The following is a 12,720-nucleotide window of genomic DNA, read 5'->3' as shown; positions in this document are numbered from 1 at the left end:
ACATTTGGTCATGTTTTGGTGCATTTGTGGTGCTTTTAGTGAACAATTGGCATACTAATTATCGGTTGCAAAATCAGCAAAAAGTAAATAGAGAAAGCATCTGAATGTCTGCGACCCCCTTTGAAAATTTTGTCGAAGAACCGGTAAACTAAGTAGCCTAATCATGGTAATTGATTATTGAAGTTGTAAAAGCGGGATTGAAAGCCGTAATATTGCGATGTTGAGAGTTTTGGCATTGGAGAGAGATCATTGTGTCGATTATGGTTTTCATTGCCCAGTACTTAGCTGGATGGTAGTTTGTGTTGGAATTGCAAGTAATTCATGTTCTAGGAACCATTAATCTAAATGTCGTATCAATTACTGCTTATATGCAAAGAAGCCGGAGGAAGGGTTCCTGGTTAAAGGTATGGGGGGGGGGCTGATGCAAAAAAGGAGAGGGTTTCCTTAAAACTTTTGACCCTTCTAGGGGGGGAAAAACATGACCACAATGTTTCTGGGAAAATAGAGTTTATGCTTTCCTATGGGGTTGACCCATAATTTTCATGTCAAAAAAAAGGGGGGGGGGCTGAACTTTTTGATATCTGTAAGGGGGGGGGCGAAAGTTTTTTTGCATCAGGCGCCCCCACCCCACCACCAACAAGTGTTTGGAATAACTTAAGTTTTCACCGAGATAGTTAAAGTCAGAATCAGAAAGTCTGCGTTACTCATTCCCGTAAACTCCCGTACAATAATTGTTTGATGAACCCTCCCCGGGCAAAGAATCAGGTGATTTGGCAGTACTATTATGTTTATCATGTGTTACTATACTTCAATTGAGTGAAATTGATCCAGGAAATGGTAGAATATAATGAATTTCATACCTGGTTGCTAATGTTAGTACGAATTGGGAATCCCATGATGAATTGAAAACAACTTATTTAATGTGACAATAGTATGACTATTTAGATACCATTGCACCACGATGGCTAGCAACATGTTCTCCTGAAGTTTTGGTAAAACCTCGTGTACCTTCAATGATTTGCTAAACCCTTTTAATTCTAAGCGATTACTGCCCGTCACTGTTTGTACCAACGTATAGTAGTTGCCAAAGAGACAAGTTTGACCAAGATTGTTGACCAAGAAATCTTGATTAAACATGCTGCCCATCTCACGTAATCTTGTTTCATTGTGGATCCATGTCTGCACTATCATGTATTTTGTCGCTGGTAAGTTAAATGGTGTCTGTATAATATATTATAACGACAGCTATACCCTATTAAAATATTTGTGTGGTTTTGTGTTTAGCTGTTTTTAATCTACTTATCATGTTCGTGTTATTTCCTCTACTCACCGAGGAATCATTATTCCTCTCTTCTTTGTAGTCATGTTTGTTGTCATGATCAATGGTCATCTGCTTTGTGTCTAAACTACAATTTCTCTCATCTTCACATCTCGTCAGCTTGGTGACGTCGTCACTATTCGTCGAGGAAACATCTTTCCTCTCTAAGTTGTCATAGTCTTCTTGTAGCCCATTATCTTTAGCATCTTCCAGTGAGGAGTTCTTTTTCATTGGAGGAGTTCCTTTTCCTCTGCTTGCCAACTTCATTGGAGGAGTTCCTTTTCCACTGTCTTCTAACATCTTGGGAGGACTTTTCCTCCATTTTTCAACATCTTGCGAACTGGCATATGAAATTTTTTTTTTTTCTCTCTCAATATTTTCATATGCCAGTTTGCTCGAGCCCCAAACACGTCATTTAAATTATAATTTCTCGGGCTTGCATCGTTTATTTCCGATCCTCGCATATATTAATTTGTGTTTCGCATTGTCTTACACCATAGATGAACTCCTGGATGGGGCAGCTTTAATTTGCATGAGGCCGCATTGATATGTAAATAGCGTATTGTTATTTAAATTTGCGCCCAGACGTATTGAGGGCGACAGTCATGTTATCCAGACGGAGAATGGCTGCATATGCCGGGCATGTCAATTTGCTGAGTGAAGGCTGATAATTACCTTTCTGTATAGGTAATAAGCTAGTATATTTCGTGTACCAGTTGGTTATAACAAAAAATTAGTATCATATTAAATATATTAAATGTATAAACTTTGAAATTTACATGAATTTGAAGAGCAGAGCTTCGAAATGTAGCTAAGTCAGGTGATGTGAAATTCTGCTAAGTGACCACCTCTGCGCGGTCGAATTATATTCATAAAATATTGAATTTAACAGATATCGTGGGTAGCCAACCACGATTTATCAGCATTTAAAATATATGTTAATTAACAAAGATAAATAATAAAGAGTACAAATGGCAATTAACTAGTAAACAAGCCTGAAATCTTAAAATGTTGCCACGTGATTTCCCGAACACATGATATGTTAACATGTGACCACTATTCAGATTTACCGTAAATATTTGGAGTATGCTTGCACATCATGCACATACACTGTGCATTTCTTTACTTCCGTATAAAATCAATAATTCATGCTGGGAGCCAAGTAACATTGTCTGCTCAGAGCAGATTGGTATTTTATTTTACTTGAGAGCATAATAGAAATACATAAAAACGAATAAGGCGCCATGATGGAAGGTCAGGTCGGGTATCAAAGGTTATTCATAACTTAAATACTACTTGTATTTCCCACCTTGCCTCTGTCACATGTTTCCTTCATATTATTGACAGCAAGTCCTAATTTTGACTTTGCTATTGCAAAATGTCATTTCATATCAAATTAGTAGACTTTCTTTGAAAAAACATATCACTGGTGCCTGATGGGAATACCCGTCCGCCATTTCATTAAACTGGATCGTTTTCGCCTGTTTTGCGCCCAGATGTATTGGGGGCGCGCTATACTCTCATTGAACAGGCAAAGTTCGCAAAACTAACAACGTTGTTATTTGCCAAACTCAATTAACATGATCCAAGGGGACGAACATGAATTATTCATAACGAGCTATAACGGATCGATAACTGGCCTCACTTTCTAGCTAGTAAACCAGCTGAATTTTTCATAGATTTTGCGTTGCTAATAGAACAACCGTGAATTTAGTGTCACCCCTTGCTTACACCCTGCCAGGGTGAAGCATATAGGCCGCCTCCTTCTTCATTATTTAATATATAATTGGCCGCTGAGACACAATGAGAGAGTTATCATGGGGACTTAAGTTGAGATTGCTCGAGTACCGACTGTGAACTCAGGTTGTACAGTGGTAAAGCTCTGGACCGGTAATCCAGCGACCGGGGTTCAATCCCCGCTGAGTCCTGATTTTTTCTCTCTCAATATTTTCATATGCCAGTTTGCTCGAGCCCCAATCACGTCATTTAAATTATAATTTCTCGGGCTTGCATCGTTTATTTCCGATCCTCGCATATATTAATTTGTGTTTCGCATTGTCTTACACCCTGCCAGGGTGAAGCATATAGGCCGCCTCCTTCTTCATTATTTAATATATAATTGGCCGCTGAGACACAATGAGAGAGTTATCATGGGGACTTAAGTTGAGATTGCCCGAGTACCGACTGTGAACTCAGGTTGTACAGTGGTAAAGCTCTGGACCGGTAATCCAGCGACCGGGGTTCAATCCCGCTGAGTCCTGATTTTTTCTCTCTCAATATTTTCATATGCCAGTTTGCTCGAGCCCCAATCACGTCATTTAAATTATAATTTCTCGGGCTTGCATCGTTTATTTCCGATCCTCGCATATATTAATTTGTGTTTCGCATTGTCTTACACCCTGCCAGGGTGAAGCATATAGGCCGCCTCCTTCTTCATTATTTAAGATTAGAAGGGGATAAATACTTGGATTTGTCAACTGTCATGTGTGCTTCATTTTAAATGTTTACCGACCTTCTGGTTTCTGAGTCATTTGTGTCCAAATTGATTTATTCGAAGGTAACTTTTGACGTTTTCGCTAAGGTTACCTACGAATACCATGGAAAAATCGACTGTTCTCATTGTTTCATGATCTAGACAACACAGTGATGGACCCTGGTATAAAGCTAATTGTAGTTGCCCTCAAACGAAAGGCCACAAGACGTAACTGACTCCAAGATGGACTTCACAAGTCTGCAATAACGGTTTTAAGCGATTTGTGTGCAATTAAGCAAATTAAAGTCACTTTAGTGCCTTTGTTTCTTACTTCAATTCTCTTTCAACCACTGTGAACCGACATTATTAATACATGATAGGGTCTAAAGTATAAATAAACGCACATTTATAATACATTCAAAGTGCTTTATAAAATGAAGTTTTGATTGCGATATCCACCAAAAGTCTAATTCTTACCTACAAATACTGAAATGTTACTTACGAATACAGCATAATACATGACATGTGTAATGAAGTGTCCCTACCAATGGAAATTAATTGTCAAAAACTTTAAGCGGTACCCCAGGACACTATTATTACCCATATACGGACTCATTCAACAATTATTTATTATGTAAAATTGCTGATTAACTACTTGTATATCAAAATGAAGTGGTCAAAATCTTGCTAAAAGCATCAAAATGTTTTTGATCTAAGGTAATAGCATTTATTCATTTGTACGTACCATCTGAAAGAGATCTAAAACTACCATTTTATTAATTCATTACCATAATAGCAAAATTTGAACCTCTAAACTCAATATAGATATTGTTAAATCGCTCATGTTACCTACGAATACCCGGGTTTCTTCACCTTTTCATTGTATAAAGCGTTAGGTGTATGCGTATAATTCCTAATATTCTTGAAAACATATATCCTACTCGTTCTTATACAATGTGTAAATTGATTCATACTCATTTGATAAATAAAATACAGAAACTGACCTAAACTTCATTTTCAAAAATAAACTAGTATAAATTGACTAAGATCATATTGATCGCATTATAAAAATAAAAACAAATATTTTCTGGTTGAGCTAGCATTTTCCCGACACCCTGTGGTCTACATTACACGAAAAAAGCGTTAATGGGAATATTCCATTTGTTTTAGGTTGATTAGTATTGCGATAGTGAAAGCATCCTAGTGGTATTCGTAGGTAACATTGGGTTTTGATATCACATTTACTATCACACGTCCTGGATTTATTTTTCAAGATTAGTAATGGCACTTTTGGTTCCTATAAGGCCAATATGTCATCAATCAATGGGCAAAAGGAAAAATTGTGGAGACATTTTTATTTCGGACTTTTATTTTTGGCCCGTGGACACTTTTGGTTGGATTCGACCATATACTGAACCGCTTGTCTTGAGTCACTGAAATTTCAGTGTAGTAATTGGATTCCTCGCCCCAATAATATACATAATTTTTATTACCAGTGTGTTATTATTTTTTGAGAAAAATGCAAAACTAGTCACGGGTGGTGTGTGCGTTCAAATCAATGCTGTATTGATTGCATGTTTATTTGCTCCATTGCATTTACACACACAAACCTCCTCTGGCAATGAATGGATCACAGTGTCAACACCCTGTATTATAAATATTTTTACATACAGCTCTATACTCCGTTGAAATCAATATTCTATTATTGGCACAGATAAAGAAAGTTTACATATGCATTGTGTCATAGGACTTGCACCTGGAACTTAACTGAATGGGCTAAACGTGTTCCTTTATACCTATAAAGTATAATTATAATTCTCAAAACTAAATATATCACAATTTTTACTTTGGATTTCAAAATCTTTACAACATATTTTGTAACACGGACTACGAAGGCAACCCTCCACCCTAATTTTCATATACTGATTGAAAATTAGGGTGGAGGGTTGCCTTCGTAGTCCGTGTTACAAACTCGGATGACATCTGATTGATTCGTTTCATGTTTGCACCAGGTTTAAGTCGGTAATTAGGGGCTGTGCAATAATTATGAGCCCTGGGGAGGGTAAAATTGGGGGGGCAAGAATTTTTGGCGAGCCGAAAGGTGGGGCAAGCAATTTTGGGCCAGCCGAGAGGGGGTGGCAAGCGATTTTTGGCACACATTCATGAGGCGCCTTTTAAATAAAACGCTCTAAAAAGGCTTAGGAAAACAGTACGGAAACGCTTTAATATGCAAATTTTCCTGCTCGCTGCGCTCGCAACATATATCTAGACCATTTAAAGTTTGCAAATTGGGATCCCAAGAAATTGGCATGTGCAAAGGGGGGGCAAGGATTTTTTGGCGGGATTTTGGCTAGCCGTTCGAAATTTTACCCCACCGGGGGGGGGCTCATAATTATTGCGTAGCCCCTTACGAACAAAGTCATCGGAAGGTCATTGGAAATGAAAACAGGGGGAGGTATATAGGACCGTTAAAACGGTCAATCTTCAGAGGACACCTGACCTGCTTAAGCACTCGGATGCCCGAAATCCTTGTTGTATCTGTGTGTTGTTTGTTGAGTCCTCAGAAGTTATTCTGGGCACACCCACGCACGCACTTCATTTTTTGTCTCCAGGATCACGATCACGCACTCACGCGCGTTCAATGTTCCACTCTTATCCTTTTAACTGTGATTTTATATCAGCCTAAAATAATTTGAAATTAAATTTTGATTTTCAGCCACTGACATCTATAACACCAATACAACGGAGACACTCTTGCCTAGTGAGATCCCGCCAATGTCTGCAATGCCTTTTGTCGTCATCGCATTCGCTGCATTGGCATTTATTCTTATGATAATCACCATACTGACCTGCATTATATGCTGGTATTACAGGTACGTACGTTTGCTGTGACAATCGTGTTGTCATTTTGAGAGTATAATGTTATCAAGAGGAATAATGTTCAAGTTCAAGTTCAATTTCATTAAATACATTCAGGCCTGTGGCCATAGTATTACAAAATATTTTGCATTATAAAGCATCACAAATTCACAAACAACACAAGTTATTTTAAAATATAATGAAATATAATACATTCTAACAGTCTCAACAAATAGTGAGTGACTCGAAAACCTCAACCGGCTAGGACTTTTCTATGAGATGTAATTTCAGGTGAAAACAAGTGTAGTTCAGGTGAGAACCAATATCTTGAGTAATCCAAACAATACCAAACCCATAATTAAAAAGTAAATATTTGATTTGGTAATTGACGGTGATTTGACATACATAATAGTTTACAACGATAATTAATACAGCGCAAAGAGTGGACATCTGCCACATTCTCCTAAAAAACAGCAACAGTTGCCGACACCAAGATATTTCTTACAAGCTTTTACATGAACCCTCTCGAGATACGTATAGGACTTGTAGCCACATAATTCAGATCAGACGCACGCATAGACCGTGGTAAACATAATTGATTATATTAAAAAAAAAAGTTTGAATTAAAGTTTATCTCTTGGAACAGAAGCAAAATCTTTTGAAGAATCAACAAAATAAACAATAACATTTAACATTTATCTATTTATTAACAATTATCAATGGTGGAATATCCTTTACGAAAACCTGCTTGACACTTGTTTGCATCACACCAATCGGTTAACCCTTTCTTTAAAATACTTGTATAAATATCTTACTAAAATATTTTATACCCCTGTAATTTTCTGGATCAGATGTAGAACCTTTTCTTTGTGCAATGGAATAACCATACCAGTGCACCATGCCGTTTTAGGAAAAGTTGACCAACTAGGTCTTGCAACAGAGATACTTATTTAAAGTTATCACAGTTTTAAATGACGATTTTAAATAATGAAGTTTTCATCAACAGTGCGATTAAAAGTATGGTGCCATGCCCTTCAAAATAAAGGACGCCGTGATCTTAGGTGATCTTAGTCCTTTTACTGTTGGGAAAATGACATTGGCGGACTGAACGTTGTATAAAATGTTGAGTAATAAAAATATCGGCTTTAAAATGAGATAAGGCAGATCACTGTTTTTACAAGTGTACGTGGTTTATAGTGTGAGTTACACAAATAGTTTGAAGCAAAATCTAAACAATTTTTGCCGACTATAGACTATCCAGAATTAACCCACCAATGGAATAGAAAAATAATTAGTTATGTCATGGAAGTAAGAGATGGTTATGTATATAAAAAGATCATTACCTTCCAACAAAAACTGTTACCTATCTTTGCAGAGATTCGGAAAGATCTACTGACAGAGGTTTAAAAGAATGGCCTGAAGAAAACACAAATCCTGTTTTTATTCTTGAAGCATTGGATGTAGAAGAAGATGAAGAAACACGAAGCATTGTGAGTCACGAACAAGTGCACTTTGACAACGATTTTGTAGGGAACAGCAGCGCAAATGCCTTAAAGACAGAAGGGATTAGGACTTCTGAAGAAAGTAACCACAATGGTAAGAGCAAACCAAAGGCTTCGGCAGTAAGATTTGCCCAAGTCTCAACTTCTGTTGATGGCACTAATGGCGAACATGATTATGACGATGTCACTTCCATTAACAGTGATCATTCATATCAATCAATAGCCTTTGATACTAAGAATACAATTACAGTTGAAGTGGACAATCATCTACCAGAAGCAGATAGGGAGGAAGCCAGTAAAGAAGCAGCTATGATAGAAGATGTTCTTAATAGGAAAGGTCTTGTTCGAATACCCTCAACTATAAGTACATGTACGAACTATTCAACAATGTCGGGACAATTGCGGGACAATAGGTTCAAAAGTAGGTATATTAAAAAGAAATAACAGCGGGCTGGACCAATCAAAAGAGCTATTTTGACGAATTAATTATGTAAAATACTTCAGGGGATATAACGTCCAATAGATCGTATGTCATGCAATTTCCATCGTAGACTCTCCAAGGCAGCTAGTGCAGATGGTCAAATATTCTTATTCAGAGTAATTTTAGAAAATGCCCAATAACATCAGTTCGAAGCCAGAAGCTTTCATTAAAAGTTTATCACCGGTCAAGATTGTGCGTGTATAAGAGTTCACTTTTGAATAGAAATGAAACAGAGATACATTATGTGATTCATTTATTACATATTGATTTGGGAAACAAAATGTAAATCTGAAGTTGACTCTCAGTTTATAGTTAGGTAATTTACGTTGAAATAGCGTAACTGATACATTATACTTGCATGTATTCTTTGAAGTCTCTTAGCTACTTTCCTTCCTGTTTAAAGTAGAAATGTTTCGATTACATATTATATACAACTCCTGAGAACTGAGAACCCAGTTTCATACATTTTGAAACCAGACACCCGGCCTTAATTTCTAAGCTGTATATAAGCATACCTGCATCAGTATTTTTACAACCAGGTTACGTGCTTGTACACGATACAACTCTCACCATATTAAGATGAATGACTCGGCCACCAATTTGTCGACTTCGTCTCTAGCTGTATATTCCTACCCAGAAAGACTTTTTGCAGCCTCTGTAGCAAGCTTAATTCTAATTCTCGGCGTGATTGGCAATTTTATGACAATCATAGCCGTCATTTTATCCAGAAAACTACAAACTCGCACCAATGCATTTGTCGTGTCTCTTAGCTTAGCTGATCTCATCTACTGCTTGGCGCTTTTCCCAACAATCTGTGCGCTAGCTGGAGAAGAAGGGTGGCCTTTTCCAGGTAACGAAAGACTCTGTGAAGTTGGAGCTTTTCTACTTTTCACGTGTGGTGGTGTGAGTATTTACAATTTAGCGGCAATTGCTGTGAATAGAATGGTACTCATTACCCGCCCTTCGGTATACCTAAAATCTATTCTCCAATCAACTTATCCTTTATGATACTCATTATCTGGACAATCCCAACACTGGTTATCCTTATACCACCACTTTTGGACTTTGGAGGTCTTGGTTACGATTATGAGGATACAACATGCACCGACCTTGATCAGCATCCAAAAGGACACATATACAATCTCATTCAAGCCGCATTCTTGTATCCTGCACCGCTGTTCATGATTACAATCGGTTATTCAAGAACATTTTGGTACATCCGCAGACATTTTAAGAAACGACGCCGTCAAATTAAAAAGACGCCTACTTTTTCGTCCTGCTCAAGCTTCGAAGGATCTATTGACGTCATCAATATGGATTCGGGAAAAAGTGATCATCGAGTACTTCGAAAGCGTCAACGAATGCAAGAGATACAGATAACGAAGAATTTGTTCGTTGTGGTAGCCATTTTCTTTCTGTGTTATTCACCGTATTTCCTGTCTCTTTTCATCTCCAAAGCGCGGTATGCTGTTTTGTACACTGGGCTTATAGCAGCTAGTAATTCATCAATGAATCCATTGATATACTCAATGAAGCATCCTCACTTTAAGGCAGTTCTGAGAGCGATGATTAGATTTAAATTTGACGAGATTCCAGAGCCATCGAGTCTTTCCCGTGTTCTATCATAACATCTTCACGGTAGTATACTCTGTCCAGTATAGGTGTATGATGACCTACACCAAAATGTATGGACCTTACACAAATGGAGCAAAGGTCATGTTGCCAACTTATGGTAGAACATACTTAAAGTTTAGTTGTTAGAAAATATTTAGAGAAAAATGGAACATATGGCTTTTGGCAAGCTATATGAGATAATCATGGCTAATTGATGGGCTCATGTTCCAACTTCTACTGGAGAGACTATAGTTATTGTGCACAATGCAATAGGGGTTTGTCTTATGTACAATGAAGAGTTATATTATAGGTAATAGGTACAGTAGCGATGGAAACATTATGATTTAGATGGGTAGAGTAGTGGCGTAGCCGGGGGAGCAGGGGCGGGGGAAACTTCCCCTAAAGAATATTCTATTCATGAATGAAAATGGAGACGGTAAATAGTAAAGTGCCATTAAAACAACTAAAAAATTGGGCTTTTCCCTATCACAATAAAAAGCTGGTGAAAAATGGTCAATTGCAGATTATTGCAGCCCAAAATGAAAATTGGTATATCATGAAACCAGTGCGAGGGAAATTATGGGAAGTAATTGTCTCACAAATTAGGCCCAAAAAAAAAAATTGTTGTGTTGCCCTCAACCGTCCTACCCTAAATCCTGAAAAATCAGGGTCGCAATTTTATTTTTATTTTTTGAATGATGATTGTTACAGATTTGTTCAAAAACTCAATGTTTTTCACTTAAAATTAATATTTTATTGTAAGACTATTCTTTAATTGTTGTCTAACAGGTATCCAGAAGTCAAAATTGACAAATGTCCCTTAATTGAACAAGCATTATTTAATATTTGAGGGGATTTTTAAAAACTGAAGGTTAAAAAAAGAAGAAAAAAAGAAGAAAAAATAATAATCCGACCGTCCTACCCAAATTTCCCATTTTTCCACTTGAGGGCAACACAACAATATATTTTTTTTTGCCTTATTCTTAGGTTTGACTTTGTTTCACGACGGTGTCAAAATCTATTTTTGTTTTATGTATAATGACAGAAACTATGAGGATTTGAAACAAGCTTCTCGAGAAAAAACATTTTTTATGATTCCCTAACAATACAACAAATAGATTTCGAAAGCCTCTTACAACAGCGTCGAACAATAAAATGTTTTGATATTGTATTTTGAGGGAAATTTGTAGTTTTTCTGTGTCTGATTTGAGGTTTTAAAAGCCAGATCTTTTCTCTTTTTTTTTGCATTATGATTGTTTAATGTAATGAGGTTTATTTGTTTCTAACATAATATATATTGCTTTGTGTCGTAACTAATTATGAGTTATGAGTTTCTTTTGAAAACATATCCATTTTGTTGCCCAGAAACCGTTCCATATCTAAATGAAAATCATCAAGTTTGCGAGAGCCATAAATAATCATGAACCATATTCCAATGACGCATATCAACATTATCAATCTCTAATGTGTAAGCAACACATATCCAACATTTAAACAAAATCTGGTGATAGTAAACTTTCCGAATGAATGAATTTGAAAAAAAGAGCGAGTGAACGTGATACACAAATTGAATACATGCAGCACAGATTTTACTTTAGTTCAGAATAGACATATTCACCAAATAAGACTCCTTATATACTTTACCATTTAGGTACACTACGAACTTTCTTCCTACGACAGGGAAAAAGGTTTATAAAATGGACTAACAACCGAAATTGCATGAGGTCATAGTTGGTCAAATATTAGTACTCTTTATTTTGATGGAAATTTCCCCTGTTTTTAGCATCTTGCATCGGCATTGTCATACCGCGCGGTGATTCCAGCCGGCAAATTTTCAATTCAGTAACTTAGTCTGTAATTTATATTTTTAAAGGAGGTCGCAATTCCATTTTAGTGTTGGAACTATAGTTAAAAAAAACTAAAAGTCTTCACAGATTCAGAGAGTAAACACTTCTTTTGTCACAGTATACCAGAATAGGTACGGGCCTCGGCCATGATTGCCTGTGATTTAGCCTAGCTTAGACTAAGCTGTAAGGTTATCAAATTGTATGCCTAAACTTAAAATGATAGGATTCAGAAAACCTCGGGTAGATATTTTGTACTATTGCCCTCATCAGCAATTAATATTTGTATAACATTAGATATAGTCAAAATATAGTTGGTCAAATACATTGGAAGAAAAAAAGGAACATAGCTGATGCTTTTGATAATTGTTTCAAACATTTACCTTACAACATTTACCGTACAATTTTAAATAGGGTGTCAAATTTATCCGTAGATCTTCGAAGGAGGTGTACCAACCCCATAAGACTTTTTTATCTGTCCCCCAAAAGCAAAAACAACAAAAAAACAAAACAAAAAAACAAACAAACAAACCAAAAAAACGCGTATTTACGCCCAAACGACTTAAGCTAATCGCAGATCCACCCTTTGCGTTTAAATATTTTTTTTACCCGAGCACCTTACCCGGGGT

General features: G+C 36.7%; 1 pseudogene; it reads left to right on the top strand.

The window, feature by feature from the left end:
• Window positions 1–953: 953 nt before the first annotated feature.
• LOC140164347 (melatonin receptor type 1B-A-like) lies at window positions 954–11,417 on the top strand (annotated as a pseudogene).
• Window positions 11,418–12,720: the final 1,303 nt, after the last annotated feature.

The sequence above is a fragment of the Amphiura filiformis genome, chromosome 11 (genome assembly GCF_039555335.1).
Source record: "Amphiura filiformis chromosome 11, Afil_fr2py, whole genome shotgun sequence".
Classification (NCBI taxonomy): Eukaryota; Metazoa; Echinodermata; class Ophiuroidea; order Amphilepidida; family Amphiuridae; genus Amphiura; species Amphiura filiformis.
This window is presented reverse-complemented; position numbering and strand designations above follow the sequence as displayed.